Here is a 19846-nt window from a genome sequence, read left to right on the forward strand (position 1 = left end):
TTTAGACACTGACAATAATGCTACATTCCCTGAGTAAGTTGCACACTTCCTGTTCTTGCAAAGTTGCAGATATAAGTTCTGAACAGTGTACATTTTAAAATTACTTACTAAAATGTCAAACATTTGAGAAACCAGTTGGAAGGTGTTTTGAGCAACTGTATGTATTTATACTCCTTAGAGACATTGGTTTTATTTAGAAAATATCAGAAGCCAAAATATTTTGGCCAAGATAATTATAAAGATTTCTGATCCTGGCACATGAATAAATCTGACTGGCTGTCAATCAGCCAGTTAGAGCTGATATTCTTACTACATGTCTCAGGGAAATGAAGATCATCACAGTTTGTATTCATGTCCTCTTAATTTAAAACATCTGATTCTTTGTAGAGAGATTGGTAAAGAAATTAAACTACTCCTAAACTACTTCTGACACTACCTGGAGCTTTAAGGCTTTAAGTGTGTGATTATTCTTAGTAAACTAAACATGTCATGTGGTAAGAAAAATACCAAATAACTTTAGATTATGACTTAAAGCATAATCAGTAAAATGTCACCCTGGAAGCGCATATTATGCTCCCACAACCTCCGATTACCTCAGAGCTCCATAGCATTGTGCATATCTTGAAATAGACATTCAAAAAGAGGCTGTGTGTCTGTGCGCCTGTGTGTTTGAGTGTATGTTCAAGGGAGAGCGAGAGAGCATGAGAATTTGGAGACGTTTTATTAGTGAGGTGGGGGGGTGGATCTTATGTACTTCAAGATTTATCCCTCTGAGACTAAAATCCTTCACAGGTCTTAGCAGGTTGCCGTGGGTCTTGATGTTTTTTTTTATTTATTTTTTAATTTCCTGTGATATTGCCAACAGTGTAACCTAGATGTTTGGAATTGTTGGTAATTGTGAATGTAGAAATTCATAGGTTTTAGTTGAAGCATCATTATACTGATGGCGTTTCTCCTGGCGAGGCTGTTTGAGTGCACAGCAACATCAGCGGTGGGCTCTTCAGCTTGTGCATCCACTGAGTGCATCCTTCAGTTTACAAGTATCTAAAGTTTCAAATTGAATGACCTGTCCAACATAGCTGCAGCAAAGACCACAAAACCAGTCAGAACTAGATGTAGGAGCATAAAGCAGTGATGTCTTCCACACTGTTGTTTGTCTTCTTGTAATGTAGATTGCCAGTTTGGTTAAAAGTAGCTTTACCTCAAAGCTGCTCTGAGGAATATTTTTATATGAACAGATCAAATGACTACATGTAATATAAAAGCGAAAAAAACAAAGATAATTATCACCTGGTTCAACAGTTTAATTAAGCTCTACTGAGAATTTCAGCATTTCACTGGAAGTCATTTTATTTGGTTCTATTAGCACAACCTTACTGTTTTGATTCACTCTCATCAGTAGCAACAGGCAGCTTTTGTAAACTACCTACCCAGCACTAAGTTAGTGAGTAGCTGGTGAACGTAGTGGAGCATTTAGCAGCTGAAGAGCCAATTAGTTTCATCAGTGGCTGGTGGAGACCAAAACAGAGCTAAAAAGGTGAGCTCAAATTTGACTTAATTTGCTGGGTGGCATAAACAACTCCAAATTAATGCTAATGTAGATCCATCCTGCAAATATGCAACTGTTGTATGCATTTGTAAATTAGTATTTTAATTCTGTGTTTACTGCTCATTGCACTGCACCCCCAGAGTGGCCAAAAAACAATAAATGCAAGTTTGAAAATTAACAGAATATATTTACCATGTCAATTTTACTCATGATGTGCCTTTCAAGTCACATTGAAAGCATTAAGAACACAATGTGTTTTACTGAAGTTTTAAACCAATCAAGCCAGATTTAAAATGTTAAACTTTCAATATTTTCTTTAACAAGCTACACTCAGATGTTGAAGACAAACTCTGTGTTGGCTATATCACTTTACATAGCCTTTCGAATCCAAACTTTTCACAGGGTTCCATGTTGAAACTCAATACAGTTCACAGGTGAGATTTCAAGAAATCACAGACAGACCGACTTATGAATTATGTTATTGAAAAATAGAATGAGTAATTAATAATAAAACTACCTTGTAATGTTGGTTACAGTTTGAAAGTGATTTTCTATATCTGGAGTCACCTAGTTAAATTCTTTATGTAATATAATTCACCACATTCTATTCTAATCATCATCATCATCATCATCATCATCATCATCATCATCATCATCAGGTACAAGTAAAAGTAAAGTCACACATGATTTACCAAGCAATCATCTTGCATGGTAAAGTTACAGAACATATACCATTACCTGTCACACCAGCCACAGATAAATACTCTTACTGAAGTGTGAAATTAAAACATGACCACAATGTTATCTGTCCATGCCTACAAATCATGCAGTCAATGTTTAGTCAAGCTATAATCATAGTATGGTAATTCCCATCCTTCCCCTCTATTTGCTTTTTGCACAGTACTATTTGTTTGGAGCTGGGGCAAATATTAATTTATGCTAATAGAATTTCAATCAGCAAACATATGGACACTTGCAAACTTCCTCCAAAATTATAAATGAAAATAATCTGCATATCTGCTTCTCTCAACCTGGCTCCCCTCAAAAGTCAAGCTGTCAGCGGCTCCTTGAGCAAAAATTAAAAATGAGAAATTCTTTCCTGAGGCAGCTGCCAGAGGGAGATGGCGCTTAATGTATACTTACTCATGCACTGGTGGGATCCTGCTCATTTGATGGACTTTAACAGAAGGGCAAGTAAACAACAAACCACTTTCAGTCACTATCTAATTATTGATTCAAAGGGCAAAAGCCCAAACTGCAACAGCATGATGAGTGCTTAATTTTAGCTTTTGCAGATGGTGTAATTGGCAAGTTGGACTTGTAGTTTGACACTGTTAAAATTGGAAATTCAGTGAAGAGGAGACTCTATTATGTTGCCTTTTTTTTATTTTTTTTTTATAAACACTCACAGAAACATCTCATAAGGGTTTCATATGGAGGAGAGGTTAAACATCATCAACATCAACATCGTCAGCACAACTCTTGTTCCACTGTCGACCACGACCCTTCTCAAAGACACTCAGGTAATCATTCTTGAAGGAAGGAACTTCATTTCATAGCTTGTATTTTTGCAGAAAAATCAGGGATTCCAAGCAGAAGCTCAGCATCCACATGCATACTTGTTTAACACTTAAAATTGCCTACTCTCAGCAAGAAGTTGCTGCCCAGTCATGAAAAGTTACTGCAGTCCACATGCAGAGACTTAACAAGAGGGTGAAAGCACAGGAGCTTGAGGAACAAATTGCCCTTCAGCATTCTGTTGGGTTCTGCTGTAGATTAGCTGACAGTGCTCCCTACAACAATAAGGTCTGCCTGCTAACCAAATCTGAAAGAATGGGATCCCGCATTGTCTATTATTTCATGAACCTGTTACCCTGTGCAAACAGGTTGTATCAGGAAGAACATAACCACCTGAAATAACTAATTTACAATCATCCTCTGCCTTAATGCTTCAGTGGAGACCTGGACACAGTTTCTGCTACAGCTGCCAACCACAACGGTTAGTCAAGCTCTCCTACGACCTAATGCAGCAACAAGCTTTTGACTAGAGATTTACACCTCAAAACTTAGCTGATGAAATGTAGTATTCCTGATTTGTAGATCACAGCAGCCCATAGGTCCTTCCATTAAAATTTAAATTATCTACAGCAACTGCAACCCACCTTCTGCAGCGCCAGTAGTAAACTTCTGCATTTCAGTGTGTCAACTACCATGGCACTCTTCAAAAGTTACCCTTATTTGTTCAAGTTCTCAGACGAATCTCTTTGTTGCCTCCCCTGTGGTTGCTCTTTTCTTGCTTATTTTCTTTCCCTTTCCAAAAAAAATAATTATATATATAGATACACACATACACACACATACATACATACATACATACACAAAAAAAAAAAAAAAAAACAAGAACTAAAGCCTTGATCACTTCTACCTGACACAAAGCACAGACAGCCATTAGTGCTTGCTACTTTTTTTGTGCATGACTCCCCTCTGTTACTTCTTTATTTCCCAAAGCAATGGAAGATCCGTCTCTCTCACCGGCCCCGGACAGAATACTGCAGAGCATTGCAATTTCACGCACTCACGACAGATAAATCTTTCTGCTTGGCTGGCCATGAATCTTACACAGGCTGAGTGGCCACACAGTATGGCACTGTTGCACCTGACGGCAGAGAAGCTGCTCCCTTTGATACTTCGCATGCACCTGCTTTTGTTGGAATCCCCTTTTTTATTTTCATGCCATCTAGGGTACAATTAGAGAAAATGAAAGAGCCGTGGGGGTACTGAACAAGTCAAGCATCATTTTGTTAAATACGCATCTAATTGCAATTCTACTCGAAGAAAGTAAAGCAAGAAGGATTTAATTAGCAAACTAAGATGAACTGACCCCATTTGTTTGGGCTTGCAGCAGGGTGCATGTCATGAAACACAAACAAATCCATTATTAAAGTATCATACTATATTTTGCATCCAGCTCACACAATATGCACACACACACACACACACACACACACACACACACACACACACACAACCAGCCATTACTGTGAGCACATATCTTTAACCTTCAATAAATTAACCTTTAGTTTCTTTCCAAGCTGGCTTTCAACCGTCTTCCATACCCCCTCAATCATCAGATACTATCCCACCGAGCAAGCCATGACAATGGGCTGCCTATGGAGCAGGACACAGGCAGAATATCAATAGAGTGTGGCTGGCCTCAGCCATACTACTCTTCATCTCTCATTTCCCAAATGTGAGCCTCTGGAGAGAACTGGCCCAACCCTACACTCATGAAGACATCCTGCAGCAATGCTTTTTACATATTCGCTGCACACTTCTAGGGCACTACCCAAACCTGTAGCTGTTGGGAAGTGTAGTAGACATAAAATAACATGACGTCAGAGATCAGAAGAGCAGGATAGGAGCTTTTTCTTGATGTTCAGACTATGCTCATGCTCCTGGATACAATATCAACATATGTGATCTCACTGATTCAGTCATATGAATACCAACCAGTCTGCAGCAACCTACAGTTACACAAAGTGAAATGAAGACAGTAAACTGTGTGCTATGGCCTTAAGTCTAAAAACTTGAATTTAACAAAACGTGGTTGAGGTCTGAATCAAACTGCACAGCCCTGAGCTGTGTCCCTCAGAATCCAGAGCCACATAGTTGCAGAGAGGGTTTCTTTATTCTTGCCACTCAATACTAAACAAATTACAATGGCTTTTGTGCTTCAGTTGCTTGCAGTTGTGTAGATGGATAGACTGCAGTTAAAGGCATGACACAGTGCATTACTATGCTCTCTGTGCACTCAGTTGCTGGGTCCAGAGTGAAACGCATGTGTACAGTTAAACCATAAACTCAAGGCTATTTCTTGAGGATTTACTGCTTCCCTGATGAACAACAAATTGTACTTTCTTTAAAGCTGATGCAGAGCCAGTCTGCTTCATGATACGCTCATTTTCAGAATAAACGTCATGGCCCTTAGTGTTTGATTAATTTTGTTAATCCCCAAAATAAGAGTGCGTTTCATTTGAAGCAACCTCATGTTATACGTCTAATGACAAGAAAGATGTCTCCTTTGGCTTCTGGCGTGGGGAAAGCTAAAAAAGGATGGCACCGTCCTACACGATGCAAATCACATGTGTTCCCTAAATAGTGGCACTCCGAGGGAAGAAAGCTCGCACTGGAATCATTTGACCAAAGATCAGAGTGATGGTCGAGGCATTTAACAGCAGTTTTGACCCTGGTATCAAACATGTTGTCAGGGCAGACTAAAACACACATCCCTGAAGTATTGATCTCTGAACTGGCAGGCTTCACATTCTGCAAATTACATTCGCCTTCACGCGTATGGAGCGTTGGATCTTCAGAGCGCTTCCGTAGGCTGACGTGTTAATTAAGCGTGTGAAACACAGTGAATGGTCCCTGGATAAAGCGGCACAACGTACAACATGAGGGATATCTTTCCACTGACGCTATGCCTGTCAAATATATATCGAAAGGCTGTGCTATTCACAAGGATTCCGATGGCACCTGCGCGTAACAGGCTCGCACAGAGGATGTCATTTTCCAAATACCCACAGTCATATGCTCAGAGTGGATTTAGCTTTCTGACACAACTTCTCATATATAATTAACCCCAGCAGCCTTGAGAAAACTCAATAGTGACAAAATGATTTTCTTACCTCAGGGGCGCACCCGCTGTATATGTATTCCAAGTGCACCAAAGGTCACTGCGCAAATATTCAGAGGACAAGATGTAGGAGTGATGAGAAGTAGGTTAGCCTGCACAATACCTAATCCTGTTCTTAGTGTCCTTCAGACGCCGTCAACCCTCTAATCTTCAAAGCGAGAGGGGTCGGGCACAGCACCGGGCGCTCAGAGACTCCGTTAATAATCTCAGCACTGCCAGTTTCTGTTTGGCTCACTTTCTCCTGCGCAGCCGGCAACACAAAGTTATTCGTGTTTATTTCACTACTGCAGGCGACCCTGAACATAAAAAAAATAACAATAAAAATGTCAACGTTTTCCAGTGAAAAAGTGGGAGAGGTCGGCGCAGTCTTCGCCGCTCTAGCCTGTTTACCATTCCTGGCAGGTGGCAAGTCCAACCACCCGCTGAAGAAATTCACACATCATCCAGCGGGATGTGGAGTCGGCCGAAGCCACAAAGTGATTCTCCAGGCAGATTAACCCGTGAGTTGTGTTGGTTTTTCACACACCGCCTCTTTTCTTGCGCTCTGGCGCCACCCAAAGTTGTGCTGGAGCTGGTTTATATCCGAACGCAGGGATTCCCAAACGTCTTCACGTCCTGCCCCTCTCGCAGCAGATTTAGGCCATGCGCCTTAAATTGACGAGATTGAGATTTAGAGACACAGTTCCAGGGAAGACTTTTTTTTTGTTGTTGAATGATATCACTTGGTGCAGAATTTGACATCTGATTTAATTCTCTCATTGTTATTCCGTCCAGAGGATCAAATGAATTAAATATCAGTCAAATGGAACAAATCCAAATCTTTCCAGAGCCTCACTGAACGCCCTCAATATACAGCTGGTGCCTCTTGTGAATTTATGGGCCAAATCAAACAAGAAAAAAAAGGTATCAGGATGTGCGTCGTGACTCCAAACATTTCTTAATATCCTTTGAGATCGTTTTTCCTGTTGTCAGTCTGCCAGTCATTATTTCTTTGTGTTGCCTCAGACGCCGCCATTTGTCTCCGCCCCACAGTTGTCCTCCCTATTTCCCACCTTGAGCCTTCACGTGACTGTCACACCCACTGCACCTGTTCCCAATCCGCCAATCAGCTCCCCAGTTGGTGTGCTGCTGTCCGTCATTGCCAAGGCTTTTTTTTTTTTTTTTTCCTGTGAATTCCTGTTCCTTCCTGCCTGTTATGATCATTGATCATTCAGCTGCTCTTTCTTGTCTTCTGCTTATTTGGACTCATCACCTGTTGATTAATATTGTTTTGAATATGCAACACATTATAAAACATTTACCCCCAATGTTCTTTTTTGAGACTTAAAGCTCAGTTTAAGAGCTAAAAACATACATAACATTATACATTATACAAGCTTAATATTGAGCTGATGTTTCGGAGTCTGCTACAGAAAATTCTGCTTTACTTCTGAATGGGAATTTTCATTATTTTTTATTCCTGTAGGCTAAATAATGTTAACAGTTCTTTTTATGCAAGGCAACACCAGCAAAACCCAACCAGGTTTTTTTTTTTAATCTCTGTTAGTGTTGTAAAGAGTGGGAGGGAAAGGTGGGAGTTCTGTAATTGAGTGAGGAAGAACTGAAAATAAGGTCATGGTGCAAACTGACATTTTGGCGAACAAAAGGAATGCATATATTTGTTAATGCACAGCCCACATATAAAACATGAAACACTACCTTTTTTTATGTAATAATAATGACGCTTCCTGGGCATTTCTGTATTTTTTCACCTTCATCAAATATGTGCAACTCAGTTTGCAGCAAAGGGAATACTTACTGGTTTTACTTCTACACCATATTGGCTTTTAATAAGGTCAGAAGATGGGGGAAAAAAAGGTTGACTTTTACACATGGGGTTGCTGTTAAAGTCAAAATATGAGGAAATAAAGCCACTGTCAACAAACAAATGATCCCAAAACCAGCCATCAAATTAATTTGGCAAATTATATATTTCCAATTACTCTGCTGGTTTCCTGCTTAAAATGTCTGCCTGCTGTTGCTTCTTAATGAGTAGATAAAGAGGTAGAGAGGAGTTAAATCAGGCTCTATATATATACATGTACTCCCACATAGCACAGAACAATTTACAGCTGACTAGGCACATTAGAACATTACAGCTGACATTATGAGATGTTTGAGTAAGAAGGAACTGTGTTCTCAGAGTGCCATGTTTGCTGGTTTGCATGTTTACTGACAATCTGTATAATATCTATCCATCAGGCAGGACTGCAATGATCAGTTGTGATTTGTCTGTTTGGTTCTGTCATTACTGTAAATCTCACTAAGCAGAGTGAAAACACACTCGGTGTCTAGCGCGTTAGATGTAAGTGCTGAATCGGCACACGAGTTTGTATAATATAAAGTGCCTTCATGTGAAGTCTTTCCAGTTATCCCACACTGATCCCGTCTAAGCTCTGATCTACAAATTGCAAACTTCCAACCTGGTGTATGCAAGTCAGTATCTTTAACTGTGTCAAGATTGACACAGAGTTATGTCTAATTACATTTCTAAAAATCCATTTCTTGATTTATGCTCTACTGATGTTATTATTTTATGCAAGACTCATGATTTTATGGGAGACTGATCTAATTATATCACGGCCATAAGCACTGACCCTGTTAATGCCTAGTGTCATGTGCACCAATAACAACATAAGTGTGAAGGTCAGACCAATTAGACCTATTTCGTAATGCATTTGATAAATAGTTTTAGGAAGCTTAACATTACATGAGTGGTCTTATATTGTCAGTTTGGATTTTCAGCAACAAGAACAATTGTTGTCAGTGTGCTAGATCTTCGGAAATGATTTTATCCGTGTGTTACTAGCTTGAAGGCACAAACTTGATTTCTATTCCTTTTGAAACTGGTGTAAAATAGTGTCAGTTCGGTCATGTAATGTTCTGGTGGAGGCTCAGATAGGTGCTTCCTGGAATTATGCTGCTGTGTTCCTGCAGCTCGTTCAGTGCAATAAACAGCCGAGGTGTTGCCATTTAAACTGATTACATTGAGTGTGTGAACAATGACAGGTCACTACTTTACCTGGATGGTTACCATGGTTGCCATGTACATATGAAATACCTTTTTATTCTGAAGTATCATCTTATTTTGCATATGAGGGACATTTAAGAATGTTTGTGTCATGAGGACAAATTCACTGATTCTTTACTGAACAAAAGTTGAAGAGCTGACATCCATTTGCTCCTTCAACAGGGCTCTGATTGTTTCTGACCTTCTCTCATGTATTTTGCATCATGGCACAGATGAGGTCTTTACCTAATTTGTCATTACTTATTTTCAGAAACACAACAGTAAATGAGAAACATTTTTTTCTCTAAGAGAAAAATTTTTCAATTAATTGAAAAATGTCTCTTGATTCGAAAATGTTGTAATATAACTCCTAATTCATAATAAAGTAAACCACAAAATACAAATAAACCAACCTGTTTCCTGCACAACAAATTTTAATAGTTATCAATCAAAATTTCGAGGCTTCTTCAAATTCAAAACAAAGAAACAGTTCAAAGTGTCACAGCATATGCAACATGTGGGATGAAGAGAAAGGATGTAATGTACATTAAAGAAAGTCGTTAAAGAAAATTAAACAATTCATAAAGGTGCATAAAGACACAGTGGAAACATAAGGTTTGCTTTGGGACGTCGGTCTAATAGAACGTTGAAACTATCCCATATTATCAGTATTATTTAATATTATATTATATATTATTTAAACAACATACAACAAACATAATTTTTGATTGCCATAAACCAAACCCCCTGATATTGAATCATTGTAAACATACAGGAAGCAGCGCAGTGCTGTCATAAAGACGAATAATAAACTTTTATCTGAACAAATGTACTGTGTGAGGTGTTTCCCATCTGTGAAACCCTCTGGGCGCCAGGAGATTCTCGCTCAATTTAGCATGAGAGGGAGGCTGAGGAACCGTTCAGCGATGGACACCACAGACTGTGCGACAGCGTGATTGAAGATGCCCAAACAAAGATTGATGTTATATCAAGATTTGTGAATTTCAGGTGGGAATGTTATCAGGGGTTAAAACCTATATTTGAATCTGAGAAGGGCATTAAAGCAGCTTATGCTTCTCTACACAAACTAAATGACTAAGCTCAACACCGGTATTGAATGCAATTAATCACCACGTAGATGCTGGAGAAACCTTATAATGCAACACAGGCTACTTCTCATGAAAATGGTCCTTGAGGTGTCCTTTATCGATTTTCAGGTGGGTCAGAATCATTCTTCCATAAACACCGAGCTTAATCATAATAACTCAACCCGTCTGGTCCAATCAGAGGCTCAGCCAACGAATGCACAGAGATGTTTAATCTAATTAAAATCCATTTGTGGTTGTCTGACAGAACCATTTGCCAACAGATTTAAAGGATATAGGATTGTTGTTAAAGCACAAACAATAACAGATATTTCAGGGGGAATTAGTGCTAAATGGCTCAACACGAAGCACTTGGCCAAACCACAAATCTCACGGTAAGCTCTCGATGCATAAAACATGTGGATTATATCAAAGAAATGTTGAGGTTTTTTTTTTTGTCTGTAAGAAGTCACAGTCCTTCCTTGTTATGCAGATAAAGATGTCAGATCTGGGTCTTCTTTACTATGCTGTAGCATTTCTTGACAGCTTGAATGATTCATAGCACTCCACCAGAGCTGCACATCCATCTGACTTTGAATCCAGAGCTAACACTGCTCTGATTTACATAAAGGATATTACTCTCACTCTCATTTTTTACTAGAAATCTGAAATGTATTCACAGTATTTCTCCCCTTCCTGTTCACCTTATCTGTCGTAGCACGTGACCTGTTGGCTCCATCCTTGTTAATGCAGTGTATACATCTACTCTTTCATTTTTTAAACCAATTGTGACATCTGGTTACCTGCTGTCAAATGTATTGGCTCCAAGTTTTATTAGTGCTCAAAATGAATGCCATCACAATTAAGTAGTTAATTAATCTTTATGACAGCACATCATTTTTCATGTGTGTAGCCTTCACCTTGTTGATGCCAGAGAATAAATCTTCATTAATCCACAATGACCAAAAAAGACACATGTTTTTCACCTACTTTTCCCATCTATTTTGATACAAAATAAAAAAAGAAGACAAATATGTTTTTGTCTGAAATGTTCAGTTTAAGAAAAACAATCCCTTAATAGGCTTTTTAAAAAAAAAATAGGGGCATGTTGTCATGGATTGGTTGTAATTTTTCATAATTAATTAATATCTTGGACACTGTGAACATGACACAGATATCGCGGCACAGAACAAAATGTGACACATTTAGTTAATATGCCCAGAGTGAGTTTTCACTGTGATAAAAATATTCAATGCTTTGTCACATCTGATTCTCTGCCACTAAAAATCTTATCCTTTCTTATATCACTGCTGGTGATTCCACAAACCGCTTTCTATAATCAGATAATGAACTAGTTAACCTCCCAGGCAGCCCTCTGCTTGGTATGCATGAGGCACCACACATGTTAGGAAGAGTTTTGGACTGAGGATCAAATCAAACAAGAGCCTGGCCAATGACAGGTGGTTGCCAATCACTGTGTGTGTGTGTGTGTGTGTGTGTGTTAATGGCAGGCGGTAGTCAGTCATGAATGTGCCAACTGATTTGGCTCCTCATTCTACACTGTTTACAAGACAACTGTCAGGACCTGGGGGAGAGGGGTGACAGAGAAAGCATGGAAGAAGTCATATAGACAGCCATTCTTTCCATCCGTCATTGTCATTGTTTAAGTCTAATAACCAGCATAAATACATCATAGTGAAACAAATGAGTTCATGTAGAGCAAATTAGAATAGATGTAATAGAATCAGTGTGGATGTATAGTCAGTGAGTCAGATCAAAGTAGAATTGATCTGTATACTGACACTGGAAATCTCTTCATTAAAGTGCAAATGACAGGCAGAGAGAGAGAGACATACTTGGGTTTATGAACAACTCAGTTAAACTGTTCACATAATGAGCCATTCTCAAAATTCCCAGGCCAGCCAGTCAATAAAAAGTCAGTTAAAATGTCACATATTTTACTTATAAAGTGTAATGAAGAAATTGTTCTGAAATTATATTTTCCCCATGATGGTACAAGGGCTCCGGATGAATGTGAATCTTTGGCAGCAGGTTCAGATACACAGGCGTAGAATACTGGTTTTATATGTTTAAATGCTGTGAACACTGCAGTTATGAAATATGCATCAGAAAGACCACTATCCAAACCCTCACTTCAAAGGTTCTTCCTCACAACTCCCAACAATGCTCTAACATTCACGTTAGGAGGGCATTGGGTTTCAGCCACTTGAGGTTCAAAGGCTGAGGTGCCTGTAACACTCCAGTGTTCCGTAAACAGGATGTACAGTGGAGCACAGCCTTCATTTGTGGCTGATTAAGATTCACAATACTCATCACGTGAAACTGCACAGGATGGGATTTTCACATTTTTACTAGTACCAGCTACTGATTGAATATTAAACAAAGTATTTCTAGTAGTCTTATTAGGAAACTGCGTTATTAGCTTTACAAAAAAATTATTCATAAATAGTTTATAACACACTGTAATAAAGTGGTGAACATAAAATGACACGTGTGTTTGAGAAGAATTATAATGCCTCCTGTACAGCAGTCATAATTGGTGCATGAACAGTTGATGAATGACTGATAACCCTGAAGAGTTGTAATCATATAGTATATAATCATAGCTTCAGTACTTTGAGTTCACCAGCATTTACAAACAGCTTCAGCTTATTTGTACATGTGTATGAAAATATATCAAAATACACTGCAAAATAGTTACCAGTCATTATATAAATATCAATAACTTTGATTAATGTGTTAATTAATAAGTGAAAAAAATGTTACTGTGTTATATAGATTTTGATAAATGTATAATAATTAATAACAGTTATAAGATATTATATTGGCTTATAACAATTTGACCTTATAGAGTGTGTGCACACTAGGTTTAAAACTGAAGACATGCTTACGACTGTGTTATATTGTGTTGAAGCATCTATTAACTGTTTATACAACATTTACGAATGCTTCATAAGAGAAATTCAACTTTTTGACAATACACATTTATACATATCCTTATATCTGCTCACACCTGCAGCTCAGTGAGTTATAGTTAGTTACAGAGTTACCAATTATCATTGTAATTTAATAAGATTATTGCAATGTCTTATTAACACCTAAGGCAAATGAAATTCAGTGTGCAGGTTTTGAGAGATACAGCAGAGTAAAGAGCAGCAAAAGAATAATTTACCCTGGATGAAAAGGACCTACAGCACAATGACCATTGTAACAGAACTATAGCACTGTCAGACTCGTGTGTGAGGCGAAGGAGATTGTTATAAGGAGAAACAGTGGTGTCTTGTAATGAAAGGTGAGCTCATCTTCAATGGTTGCATTATCCATCATACAGCAATTCTAAATTATGCAGTGCATGGTATATGATGTGTCAGATACATTCAATCCATAATTAAACTATTTTCAGTAATGAATTAAATGCAAATTAGAATGGCATCCCAGACAGGTATGATTGTTGGATAGTGAGTATGAAGCCAACACAGGTATCCTCAAGGATAATACATTTAAAATTACATTTGAAGGTTACAACTTCTGAAACTATAATACATGGTACCATATAAACTGTACAACACTGATTATTCAGCATTAAAAGTTGATGTTGGCAATGTGAAAAATGACAATGACATTACATGAAACTTCCATATCCTGGCAGTGTCTTTGTGTTTATTTAATGCAGTGGTACGTGGAGGACTGCTGTATGTCAGCGCTGGAATCAAAAGTGAGAATTACAATCCTAAGAGCAGGATGGATCAACAACACTAATCAATGATGATGAAATAACAAAGCTAAATTTTTCCTTAAACAGTACTTACCTGATCTTGCCAACCCTTCTGCAGTGATCCTCCATGATATGACTGTCTGTGAAAATCTCTATGAAGCCAAATGTACAGAGGGCCTGTGATTCACCTGCCAGGGGAACGGCAGCCAGTGGAGCTGTAGGAGGAGCCAGGGGATTTGGACTCCTAATACTGTGGCACATTAAAAGCTCTGAAAACACTGACCCTGTGTGCTCTGCCCTGGCCATGCCAACACTTTGGCAATGAAGTAACTATGTAAATGTAACTTGTAATTTGGTAATTGGTTGGTATTAAATAATAACAGTGGCATGTATGCATGGAACTGCAGATTTTTGCTGAGTTTATTGCACACTGTAAATAGACAGTAGTATTCTCATGTCTATATGAAGCTACCACATACAGCCTCTTAGCTTAGTTTAACACAAAGACTGGAAACGGGGGGCTGGCTCTGGTCAAAGGTAACACAATCCACCAATCAGCATCTCTAAAGCTCTCTATTCAACACATAACATCCTATTTATATGTTGAAGTAACTGAACAATTTACCCTTATGTTCATCTCTAAACAGTTTATTGATGGTAGGTGTAAGTCCATGACCTGAGGTGCTCCAAATTTTTATTTTTCAATACTAAGCTCAGTGTGGGTTGATGATCACTCCACTTTGTCCATCTCATGCTGACTTAGTTTAAAATGCACTCAGAAGAAGAAAAAAGCTGCCATAGGTCTGAGTGGAAAGACTCGATTTTATAACTTATGGTCGAAGAGGTCAGAGCCAATCTATACTTGTTTCATATGGAACCACAATATGCAGCGATTGAATGGTTGCTCGAGGCAGGGTGTCAACCTCTGAGCTCTGGAAGTGTGGGCTCCCATGAGGATTTTGGATGCCATCTTTCATGTGTCGCTGCAAAAACCATTCAGAAAGGCTTGATTAATGGAGCGGCTCTTGTTTTTTTTCTCAGACAGACTGAAGCAGATTCAAAGCTTTTCCTTTTGCCTGTCGCAGATTCTGGGACAAGGCTGTGTTTCAGAAGTGAATGACACAGCTTCACTATTTGACTTGATTATTAAAGTAGGTTCTCGAGGCAGGTTTAACTGGAAGGAGCAGATCCAGAACACATTGGAAGAATGAAATATCCCATGAAGCCTGGGGACATCACAGGATCCTCCAGGATAAGTTGGAGGACAAGGCTGGGGAGATCGAATTGGCAGAAAATGTACAAATGAACAAATGAACAAAACACTTATGTTGTATCTCAATCCAAGGATTGGCCTCTTAAAAGTCTGCATATTTAGATTATGTAAATCAAAACAGGCCAATGAGGCCTGCCGCAATTCAAGGGCTTCAACAATTGCAGACAAGATGTGCTGCCTTCATTTACCCAGGACAAAAGAAACAATTTGAAGCCTTCAGAATTGTCTGATTCGCGTGGTCCTTGTCTTCTTGCAAAATGACAAAACCACAAAACCAGGCATTTGTCCACAATTGCTCATTTGTCACAGTTGGTCCAAGGAATTTAAATCATATGAATATACTTTATCAATTAATCTGGTACACACTTTATCATTTATCATTTGTTTATCATTTCTCATCTAGAATGTGTCAATGTGAAATGTCAAGACTTCAACTGTAATCTCAAGTACCACTGAATTTGTCTCAGTATTTTGTCTTCATCTGCCATTACCGGGAGCTTCCTGGTGAGAAACCACAAATGTTTGACATTACAAACTGCCGTGGGCCACCCAAATGCACCATTGAATTTAGTCTATGTGAAGCTAGAGTCTCGTTTTGGGAGCTGACACAGGTTTGAGACATCTTTGTGATTGTTTCGTGACAATATCCCTCCTGGATGAGCCCACAGTTTGTCACAAACTGAGCGACAAAAAGAGTCACACATGAGAGAGTAACAGAATTTATTATGAATTTAAGAGAAAATAAAGGCAGACTAGCAGGTGGAGGCCTGCTAGGGAAGCAAAGAAGAGGGTGAGGTTATAAAATTAAGCCACTTGAATACACTGAGGCCCAAGCCACTCAGGTGTAGACCGTTTCCTGGAGTTCTTCCCTTCTCTACTTCTTGACTCCTGAACCAGAAAGCTTGATCACACACACACACACACACACACACACACACACACACACACACACACACACACAACTGCAGCAGGCAGAGAGGAAGGGAAGTCCAATCACTGAATATGGACAAGGTTTTAATCTGCAGAGACATTGCCATCACGTGTAATTAAAATTTTCAACCGCAGTCTTTTGTTTGGTTCTTTTAGCTCCGGTTATCAGTATAGATAAAAGGCAACACATACTATTATCTGACCCTATAAGCTAGGGCACACCTGGCTGATAATACTTTATAATCCCTTAAAATTTCTCTAAAATCAAATCTCTAATGCTTTCCACCCACATCACTATTCTACTGTTGTAATCACTTTTGCATGCTTCTGTTCCCACCGAGTTCTGCAGTCATTAACCTGGTGGCTGGGGTACTGAAGCTCCTAGACCCCAGAAATCACACTGTGCGTATGTGTGTGTGCCGTGAGCCCTATTGTCTCCAGAGAGATTTGATTTATATCCTGCTTCAGTCTGTTGCTTGGCATCTTCTCACTCCCTGCTACCCTCAGTCCCCCAGAGCAGTAGCAAGCCAGCCCTTCCCATCAAAACACATTATTTCCATGCCAGCGCTCGCCCGCAGCCACATATACCCTCTTTTAATTAAAACTTGATAATTCACAACAGTAGAGAGCTTTTGAGTGGAGCTGTTATAAAGCATTTTGATACAGATCCCAGATTTTTGTTCATAAACATATTAGAATAATTATTGTCAGAACAATTAAATGAGTACCTCAATGTATTTTTTGGTTGGCATTTTTATTGCAGAAGGTGTAAAGGAAATAAAATACTAGTATATTGTCGAAGTCATATTTCACCAGTTGCAGAGACTGACTGTGATCTGCTTTCATGTCTCAAACAAAGTAAGATCAAGGCTCGAGGCGAATGAATGCACAGCTGGAACAATCTTTCGTCCCACGTTTGAAAAAAAAAAAAAAAAAAAAAATTTTAACATTTGTACATTAATGATGTGGGCACAATGGCCCAGCCTGGAGCCACAAGCATGAATGTCAGCATCCATTTTAAGCAGCTAAAGGGACATAACACAGCAGTATCGTCCACAGGTGTTGCCAAAGCGTTGCAGATCAAATTGAATTTATGTAAAAGCCGGAGAAATAAAAACAATCTCCAGGGCACTGAGATTGAGCAGACAGACATATGGATACACCTCATCAGTGCTTTGGTCCGATGAGGAGGAGAAATCACTTCAGTGGCTCCGGGCTGTTACTCAAATCAATACTTTTTAAAAGGTTTAGACAAGACACATGAAGGCACTCAAAATCTTTCAGCCACTGCATTTAGTGTTGCTACTCCGTGGCCGCATCACTAGTTGCAGATACAATATAATCATATGGATAAAGTGAAGATTTGATTTTTTTCTGAAGCCATAACCTGGTGTGTGTGTGCATGCAATTGTCCAAAAAAAAATATAGTAAGGCAGCTGTTCCTATCCAAAACAATGGGCAGAAATAGCCAGCAGCAAAGCAGGTGTGAGGCGACGGATAAGAGGCCTTATCTGCATGAGAGCAAATATAATGTAAGAAAAGATCACATTAGCATAGCTCTTCATTAGAAAGAAACTCTTTAAGGGACTTTCCAGCAATGGCATGGAGAGATTAGAAAAAGAATTATGAGAATAAATAAATTAGCTTGTTCCTCTAGGCCGTTAACAACACGAGGGTGGTGGTGGTTATGGTGAGCATGCGGTGTAGTACCCTGCAGGGTTCACAGCACCATCAGTCTTTTCTGATCCCCAATGAAACTATTTATCCATTAATTTCCTCTTCATTTAATTGGCAGAGAGAGAGGCCTCCTCCTCCTTCTTCTGACCTAGCCTGCAGGTTTATTAGTCCCACCACAGCAGGCCAACTTCTCCAGCAGCTCATTCATTTCACTTTGTTGTCAATTTAGTCGGTGAACGTGATGTCTTTGCCCTTTATCTCCCATTTTATTTTGCACCCTAACTGATGATGGGATCAAGAGGTAATTAGAGAAAAAATCACCATAAGGAAGAATTGACCTGATGTTATAGGTCAGACAGATGTGGACGTCCAGTCTGAACTGTGTCTGCTTTGGCATGAAACAGTGATACTTTTGCATGAAGATGACACTTTGGCGGTACGGCAGAAAGTAGAAGGTAAATGTAGTGGACACAATGTGGAATGATTTCTGTAGAAATAATGTATGGGTGCATCTGCTCATCTTGAATTAAAGCTCACCTCATTATGACTAATTAAAACACAAGTCTACTTCCATGCTAGTGTCTCAGTGGGCTTTGGTATAAGCATATGCTCAGGTATAGCATTTATCATGCTGCCATCGCCATTCCCAGATCCACATTGCTGGCTTCACCAAAAAAAAAAAAAAAAAAAAAAAAAAAGCAGTTAAACTGATTCTGAATTGGGTTTTCACTTTACTACTGTTTACTTGTTTTCTCCAAACATTCAAAGCAGCTGCACTGGACTAGATGCTCACAGACAGCTCATAAAATATCTGCCATGTTATCACATAAAATCACCATGTGTCAAAATGACAGACTTCCAATATGCAAATAATCATCTCCTTTAAAAATCATGATCATTTGGCAGGATGAAAAAATGCATATCTATCAAAGACCAGTCATGGCGGCCTTATTACATTTCCCAGTGAGATTGTAAATGTTATCTTTCATTCTGCAAAAAAATATGCCTGAGTCTTCTGGTATCATGAAATCTGAGTTTCAAATGAGGCATCGGCTCAGTGTGGGATGTGTGGAAACAGACAAATGTTGTAATGTCCTGAGGGAAGGCCAGTACCATCGATTAGCACCAGTCTCAGCCTAAAAATGTGATTTACATGTCTGTGTGATTCATGAAAGCAAGTACGAGACAGACTCTCTTCAGAATGCAACTTATTGACACAGTAGTGCTGAAATTGCCATTTCTGTATGTGACCAAACATACAGTTAAGCTTATTAGCTTGTCTCTCCATTTCATGGTGTTTTTTTTGTTGTTTTTTTTGTACATGGTCCCTGACAAAATGTAATATATCTTCAGAAATTGCCTTGTAAAATCTCACAGTGGACGCTCATTTGTGATAACTCGTGATATACTATATCGTTATCTGAAGTGATCTATATGTCATCTATCTTAAAAGGCTGACAGGTTTTGCAATATACTGTATGTTTTCCAAACACTGATTAAATTCCATCATGCTTTTTATGTCTGCCATCCAATGCTTATCTTAACCTTTCAGCCCTTTTCACTGATTAATAATGACCACCGCTCGTGGCTCTTTGAATTATAAAACACACAAATACAAACACTCTTGAGAACCTAACTTCAGCAGCAGAGAGCTTTATGTCAGGGCTAAAAGCTGTGTGTCTGTGTGTTCCTGCCTGTGTGTGTGCCTGCGGTCCACGCCACACAAAAATGATAAACAACATTGCAGAAGGTCATGTTAGTAGGAAGTGTGGGAGCACGACAGGAATGGAAAGAGGTAGACAGATTGACTGTGCCATGGAAAAGCCATCAACTGCCCCCCACCCCCACCCC

General features: G+C 39.1%; 1 protein-coding gene across 1 annotated transcript in view; it reads right to left on the minus strand.

The window, feature by feature from the left end:
• The window catches only part of pcdh15a (protocadherin-related 15a), a 201181-nt gene extending 193975 nt beyond the window's left edge, over positions 1–7206 (minus strand). The window contains exon 1 of the mRNA XM_087179381.1: positions 6238–7206. The gene's annotated coding sequence lies outside the window, so the exon portion shown is untranslated. The remainder of the gene's footprint in view (positions 1–6237) is intronic.
• Between the last annotated feature and the right edge of the window lie 12640 nt (positions 7207–19846).

The sequence above is a fragment of the Seriola lalandi genome, unplaced genomic scaffold, assembly GCF_002814215.2.
Source record: "Seriola lalandi dorsalis isolate HSWRI2012SDOR001 ecotype SW California unplaced genomic scaffold, Sedor1 jcf7180002054832, whole genome shotgun sequence".
Taxonomy (NCBI): Eukaryota; Metazoa; Chordata; class Actinopteri; order Carangiformes; family Carangidae; genus Seriola; species Seriola lalandi.